An 8,693-nucleotide genomic window follows, 5' to 3' on the forward strand; every position below is an offset into this window, starting at 1 on the left:
AATTATTAGCCTACATTGTGTATGTAGATGTACTCATGAAGAGGAAACAGGAAAACATGCACTACCAGAGAACAGTTTAGCCCCACAGTATGCTCACTACTTAACCTGTTGTAATATACAATGTACAGTACCAATAGAAAATATGGTATTTTTTGAGGGACAATATGACATTCACTTCTGACATTTGAACCCTATTTTCTGTAAGCTTGTGACCTTGGATGACCTCTATAAAGCACAACCAACTGATGAAGTCAACAACAACATCACCCGCTACCCAAATGTGGAGGATGACCGTCGACTCCCCCTTTATGGATACACTATTGAGACCCTCAGCATGCTGGTGTTACCTATGGTCAAAAACAAGTGAGTTGACCCATTTTGTTTGGCAGATATTAATCAGAAGCTAGCGACCATTTTTGCCAACGTGCAATTTTGCACGTACCTTCAAAAAGTATCCCGAGCCCTGTGTACATGTAAATGTGAAATCACTTTGCCATGCCTTTATATACTCTATGTTCACTGCTCGACTCATGAGCAGTTTCTGACCCCTATATACAATTACTGTAAAGTTGACATTGCTGCATTTGACACTTTATATGTTAAGATTGTGATGCACTTGTAATTCCTGATTTATGTTTATAGTTTCAGGCACTGCTGTACTGTGAACTTAGAACCATTAGTGCTAACAACATTGTGAACATATGTACATTGTATACATGTAGTTCTGTGAACACCTACCAGATTTATTTTCTCAGGCAGTGAAATTTTTGTACCGTGAACTTAAAGTGAATTACATTATTTCCTCATGTCTTTCCCCACAGGAAAGAGGCCCTAGGCTCTATGGGTAATGATGCTCCCCTGGCCTGCTTGTCTCAATACAGCCCTCTTGTGTTTGAGTACTTCAAGCAGATGTTTGCTCAAGTCACCAACCCACCCATCGACCCATTCAGGGAGAAAATCGTCATGTCTCTGGTAGGGATATTATGATAAGTTAAAAGCATATCCATTGTCATGATTGCCGCCTGAATGTACACTTAAAACAAGTAGGGGCGAGTAGGAACATGAAAACCCTTGGCTCCTGGCATGCTGGGAATCGACCCTGCGCCAGATCTGGGCAGGCAGCCATAACCAGTAGGCCAAAAGGTCCGGACCCGTCAGACGAGTCAGTTGGTAGCACTTGAAACACTTTTCTTTTTATGATTTGCCCCCAAATCTGAAGCACATAGAAACACACATGAGGCGGGAGTAGAAAGACAAGTCTGGCTCCCGGAATTCAATTCCACACCAAAGCTGGTCAGCCAGCTCAAAATGCAATGCCCTTAAGTTATAGCTAGGCAAAGAGATCCAGGACCCATCAGATGAGTCGGTTAACAGCACTTGAAACCCCACTGTTACACACTCAGTTGTTTGACACCCGTCCTTATTATAGCTAGTCAAGTCAAGGTTTATTGTAACAGTGATTGTATCAGGTACATCTACATGTACATGTACAATATATGGCAAATAACATGAATTACTAGTATTAGCAACTACATGTACATACTATGTACATGTATATACTATGTATACTATTTATACTAAGTCTAACATCATTATTATTTGCAATACATGATGTAATGGAATGGTACATTTTACATTCAATTTGTTATAATATGGTTTCTCTTTACATGTATATGAGTGATGCCTGTTATTTGTTACCAGGCCTGTCCCATTGGTCCTGAGTCTAACATCTTGGAGCCAAGTGAGGGTCAGTGCAAACGACTGTTTCTGCAGCACCCCATGTTGACCTTACAGGATCTGGAGATCATCAAGGCCACCAGGGTACATGGCTGGAAGGTGACTTGTGAAACATGTTGATTTCTTGCCTCTTTGTCTCTCCGTCTCAAGTCTTTTCTGGTTTCTCAGTTTCAAGTTAAAAAAAACAAACAAGAGTCTGTAGGACACAGATCTATATGAAGTAACAAGAGTTCCACGATCTCATACTAGTACCTTCGCCAAATGATGTTAACCCTTGCGGTCGAAGAATCATACAATTTTAATCATTGATTTTGAAAATAAGAGCCTCATTACCATGGATTATATCAGTTGATCATATTTTCCACTCAATGACAACCTTATCTTCACAAAAAGGCTATTATAGCACTTTCTCATAAATTATGCAAATGAGGTCATGATTTGAATAAATTATGTTTATTGATGTTCGCCTTCACTTAACTTCCAAATGTGGCAAGTATGAAATTCCCAGAAGTTACAACTATGAAATTATAAAATATTCCCATTAATTATGAAAATTAGGTCTTCATTTACATAATCTATATCCTCAGATGTTTTTTTCGTTCTCTATTACATGTCACAAGTGTTTCCAGTGTTCGAAATACCTGTCTGCAGTCTGCAATCTGCAGATAGATTTTCAAGATTGCAGAAGAAAAATTTATACAATCTGCAATTTTGCAGAAGGAAAAATTGGCACTTGGGATTTGGTGCTCTTGGCCCCAAGGACAGACAACACTGAAGCTCCTATTCTGAAACAACAGGAGCTTCTTCACTAATTTGCATCAACCTTGTCTTGACTTGTCTATCTTTTGTTTCTTTTGGACTTCCAAACATTTGTCTTCACTAATTTGCATATTAATCAATAGTTCATGCTTATAAACCTGCAAGATTGTAGTATGAAGGCTTGTGTATTTGCAGAAAGTATTTCCAAATTGCAGAACAAAATTTTGACTCTTCTGCAATATTGCAGAGCGCTGAAAAAAAGTATTTCGACCACTGGTTTCATAGTCCTATTATCGAACGAAGCAGACTTATAGAATTTCCTCATTAATTATGCAAATTAGCTCCTGATTTGCATAATTATCATTTGATTGTGTCAAGCATCACTTCAGCTACCTACATACCAAAAATCATGACAATCCGTCCACCGGTTCTTGAGTTATCATCCTTCGAAAATTTTTCAACAAATGCTCCTGCAGTTCCAGAACAAGGCGCTAGGGGGGCCAAACTTATGTCACTTCTTCCCTACCCCAAGAGCTATCTACCAACCAAAATTCGTGACCCTGACATGTCCGGATTGCGAGATATCAAAACCGGAAGTTCTGCTGCAGTACCAACAAAAGCCGCCAGGGGGCCCAAAATCTAATCATTTCTAGGTCTTATCAAGACCTACCCATCTACCAAGTTTCATGACAATGCATACTAAGCTTCTTGAGTTATGCTGTTCACAGACAGACAGACGGACAAACGCTACTGAAAACATAACCTTCTTGGCGAAGGTAATAAGTGTGTTTGTGGTTCGTCAAAGATAATGTTAATGATGCTCTGATATACATTGTTCATATCTAAAAATCCGTTAATCCCTTTTGGGGCTTCTCTTTCAAACTCTGAAACAAAATCAGCTGCTGCTATACACAAGACACTCAAACTCTAACATCTGCTGGGAGATCAGGTACATGTATAAGCGCACCTAAGATCTGCATGGAGGAATGTTAGACAGGCCTGTTTAACAGCCTAGGGACTGTTCCAAACCTCAAAAGTAGGGGTGTAATTTACCTCTAAAAACTGCTACGGTGTAAAAACATACCAAAAAGACTAGAGTTCCCCGATCTCGCCAAATGATGTTAATATTTATGACTGACAATTTGTAGATTATTCCCCCTGATTGTGCAAATAGGATCCACATTTCCATGAATTATATCAATTTATCATATTCTCAACCAAAAGACAGTCTTATATTAACAAACAATGCCTTTCTAGCATTTCCTCATAAATTATGCAAATGAGGTCCTGAATACATTATGTTTAATGATGTTCAACTTCACTGAACTTTCAAATACCACAAGTATGAAATTCAAGGCAGTTATTGTTTGTTTGTTTTGTTTGTTTATTGGTTCGCATATATATAAAAAAAAAACAATAAAATGAACATATTACTGACGATAAAATAAAATGCTGGGGAAAGATATGAAGCCATAGTGGCTTGTCTGGGATCTTCCCCGACAAAATTAATTAACAACTGAAATAATACTGACAAATCAAATGGTAACAATAAATAACAATAAGTAGTTAGTAAATTTGATCAATATGATCAATATGATAATGGTAACAAAACAAATAGTAACAATGAGTAACAAAAGTGATTGATAAATAACGCTAATTACAAATAATATGTTAAAACATAGGTTAACAGCAATAACTCAAGAAAAATAAATGAATTTTAAAAAGAAACGGAAATTCAAACTTATACAGATGAAATCACAGTAATAAGACATCAAATGTCGGTGGGAAATAAAAGTATGTGATTTTTAAGATTTCGTTTAAAGCTAATCATTGATGTTAAACATTTTAGGTGGAGCGGGAGATTATTCCAAGTAGTTGTACATTTATATTTTACACTCATATGGGCTACGGACGTTCTAACTAGGGGGATATGGAAATGGGCACTTTGTCGAGTTTGGTAAGTATGAAAATGGGAATTAAGATTTAGAAGACCATTAAATGTGTCTGGAAGAGAACAAGTAAGGAATTTAAACGTAAATAGCATCAGATGAAGTCTGTTTATATCAAAAATATTCAAAATCTTAAGTTTTGTAAACAAAGGTGCAGAATGTGCGCGGAAACTGGCGCCGGTGGCTGAACGAACAAATCTTTTTTGGAGTAATACTAGGGGCTGTAGTGTGGTTTTGTAGGCGCATCCCCAGACTATATTCCCGTAGGTTAGATATGGGTATATTAAGCTATTGTATATGGTAATAATGGTTTTTTGAGTAAGAAGATGTTTAAGTTTTCCAATAATACCAATAGTTTTTGAAATTTTTTTACCTAACATAGTTATATGTGGTTTCCAGGTTAATCGTTCATCAATAATCATTACATGATTATAAAATTTTCTCATTAATTATGCAAGTTAAGTCCTCATTTATATAATCAATATCTGCGTTTCGTTCTCAATTACCAATGTCACAAGCTTCAATAGTCCTTTGCATAAAGTGAAAAAGCACCTGATTGTCAAATATGACAAACCAATGAATGACTGAAGCAAGCTCAAGACTCTAGAGTTATTTAAACTTAAAGTACAAGTCACTGAATTGTGAATCAATGTACAGTTCATTAAAAAAACCCACAAAAATATACACTATTGCACATTATAAAGTTGAAATACAGAAACATTAAGAAGAATACATAAAACACAACATAGTACTTAGTACTGGCTACACCACAACGGTCAAAAGTATGAGTAAGTATGTACGTACAAATATTCCCAAATAACTTCAACTCTTACAAATATCCATGACAGTATGTAAGGTTGCTAACGCAGGGAGGAATAAGTGTCTGTTATTGTTCAGCAGATGACACATGTAGGGGATATAGGGCTTTCCCCAAGCAATGGAGCAAGGGAGCTCCCCCTCCCCCAAATCCTAGAACCTCTTCCAAAATGTTCAAATTTAGTGTATTCTCTTAATATTTACATGAAAATTCGCTGATTTTTCATCAACTGATTAGGGAGCACTTCTCCCCTCAGAATTTATGGGGTGACCTCTGGGATAGGTGAGTTTTTATAACGAGAGATACGACAGTATGGTGTGTCTATTTTGTGCTAGTGGCGGGTTTGCCGTCCTGACACAGTCAGCCTAGTCAGGGGTAATGAGTCCCGAGAAGGGCAGTCGTACTTCATGCTGTATCCTACAAAAATGACCTTCCTTTTTCCTTCTGTATGTACCAGACCTGTACTATTGATGTGACCTATCCTGTTGAGGACGGCACTCGTGGCCTGGTGCCTGCCCTGAACCGTGTGTGTGACGACTGCTCTCAAGCCTCGAAAGAAGGCTATACTTTCCTCATCCTGTCTGATAGAGCCGCATGCAAGGAGAGGGTGCCTATTGCGTGAGTCATTGAGTGATTTTATCATTTACAATGCAGGGCTTGAAATACCTTTTTCTGCATACATGTACCTGCACCGGACAAACTTCACCTCAGCATCACTTAGAAAGTAGGAAGTATGGATCATACTAAAAACTGTTCTAAAGCCACTGCCATTATTTCTTTTACACTTTACAGGTGATGACAGTCAACACAGCTTATGAAAATATGCATACACCTTCATGTAGTACCAGTGCATTTTAGGTGCAGGTAGACATCAGAAATACTTGCACAGCACCAATTTTACTTGCAATAAGGTGTAATTATGCATATGCACCCAGTATTTTGAGCCCTCCAATGTATTTTCATTATTTGTATTGTAATATGAGTCTTGTATGATGTAATGTTAATTGCAGTAAATCTATATTTATTTGATATTTGCTTTCTATTTATTTATTTGATTTGGAGAACAAAAATATGTCATTTTTATCCTCCAGATTGGCAGTGAAATTTGCAAGGGAAAATTATAATCTAACTCTGCAGTGTTCTGGCCTATCTTGAAGTGATATTGCTGGTTTTTGATAATCAGGCTTATTGCTATATTGCTCTTTCATATTTATTGTGACACTGTATGTGTGTTTTATTATGAATTATAATGTTCTCAATAACTGATAATGGCTCTTGAGAAATATTAAGTTGAAATTGATCTTAATTCTCATCTTTTAGTAGTGTTCTAGCAAGTGTACAATGTACGTCTTTGTAAATGTATAAGATATTGAAAGAGAAGAGAAACTTAACTCAGTCTACCAGGAAAATATGCCGGTCAAGTTGCAGGAAATACAAATGTAGCCTTCTTTGTGGGTCAATTTCAAAATTTTCCCAGGCAAGCATGCCCCTAAACCCCCTGTAGGATTGTCACACCTTGCACTTAACATGATGTTAAATCAAACAAAATTGAGATGACTGTCTGAATAGAACACTGCCTTGCAGTGTTTAAGACTAAGAACTATTTGCATGCAGTGTACTGTTTGTAATGTACATGTCCTTCCCTGCAGCTCTCTGCTTGTATGTGGTGCAGTCCACCATCACTTGATCAACACTAGACAGAGGCTGAAGGTCGGTCTCATCATGGAGACTGGGGAGGCAAGGTGAGAACACAGCTTGAGCAATTAATAACTTGTCACTTTTATTTCAGTTTATTGCTCTATATACAGACAAATCAACTACATTGTACCCAACTAGCTGGAGCTAGCTCTAGTAATTGAATTGTTACAAGGACCTTAGGCCACACCAATTTATTTTCTTGGTTAACGGATTTTTCCAGAAAAATAATGGAGCGGGCGGGCGAAAAAAAAATAAAATAAAAACAGGCCTAGGCATCCTATTATGGCCCAAAATGGTATGATAGGAGCCATGAAGTCAACACACCAGGCTGGTTCAAAATTTAAACAATGAATTTTTAACTTTTAATGGTAGCACTGCATTGAAAGATGGAATGACCATAACAAGTAGTAAGAAAAGGACTGTTTTCAACTGTTCAGGGCAAAATATGAGCATTTTGCAGTTGATTCTGAATTTTTATTTTTATTTGCAAATCAGGAAAAAATGAAGAGGCGAATCCGTTAACCAAGAAATTAAATTGGTGTGGCCTTAAAGTCCTCTATATCAGGATATAATTATAAAAAAAGTTTCATTCAAAGTATTGAGTGCCTTATGTTGGAATCATTGAAGTAATAAACTAGAAAGGTAAAATATGCATTATGTTTACCTTCACATGGCCCAGCTTAACGAGCTTTGTTTATTCTTACTCAAACACATTCACATATATGGTGACCATGCAGCCCTCTTGAACTCAGGTCTGCATGGCACTTGCAACATTACATGTATGTAACCCTATACCAGTTACCATGGTGAGAGACATCTGGTTCAGGTCATTGACCTTATTTGGAGAAGAAAAGGAAGAAACAGGAAAAAAAAATGTTTTCCTTCGGTAAACAATTATGAGCAAAGATTGAAGCATGAGTTAAGTAGACTTGCAATCTTGTCCACAGCTTTAATAAAAAAAACAACAACAAAATGTCTCAAACATTTTTGTATGTGCAAAAAATGGATGTAGGCTAAGATTATTTTCGTTGTCAAGAAATGCCAGTAAGCTAATTGCAAGTACATGTAACATACATATCATGAAAAGTACAATGATGTCATTCCTATGTACACTTAATACTACATTGTAAGCTATATATCATGCCAGTTTTGTTGGGTTTTACTTCTTCTGATCTTTAACTGCTTTTGAGGAAGTATAAGACGAATTTACCCACTTCTATAATGTGGGTTCTTTGGAAGTAATTTACTAGCCATTAAATCAATGATGTACATGTAGGGTTTTGAATGATTACTTAGTCTAGCAAAACAATGTGAAAATCTACAGTTGTGTCAAAATTTGGAAACTATACGGGACTAATAAAATATACATGCCTTACAAATTCTATGAAACTAAAGATACATTATGAAATGTGTAATACTCGAAAATTGTAAAAGAAATTGTACATTCTTCAAGTGTTGTGATGTGCTGTTACAGTATCCTTCTGTGGATACCGCACATGGACTGAGTCTACATGTAACTCTAAGTCTGTTTGGTTCCCCCCGGTCAGTTTCTCATGGCCCAAGGTCTGCTTCCTTCTCAAGGGGAGGTCCCATCTGACTGTATTATTTAGCATTTCAAAAGCTGAGCATGAACATACAATGTACTTACATTGGTCGGACTACTAAATTTTAGTATATTGTAGTAGATTTAGTAAAATTTTTACACATTGAACATCAATAAACCTCATTTAACG

The 8,693-nt window shown here is 36.8% G+C and overlaps 1 pseudogene; it reads left to right on the plus strand.

The window, feature by feature from the left end:
- LOC109471236 overlaps nucleotides 1-8,693 on the plus strand; it is a 49,823-nt pseudogene that overhangs the window by 35,916 nt on the left and 5,214 nt on the right.

The sequence above is a fragment of the Branchiostoma belcheri genome, unplaced genomic scaffold (assembly GCF_001625305.1).
Source record: "Branchiostoma belcheri isolate BF01 breed outbred unplaced genomic scaffold, Haploidv18h27 scaffold241, whole genome shotgun sequence".
Taxonomy (NCBI): Eukaryota; Metazoa; Chordata; class Leptocardii; order Amphioxiformes; family Branchiostomatidae; genus Branchiostoma; species Branchiostoma belcheri.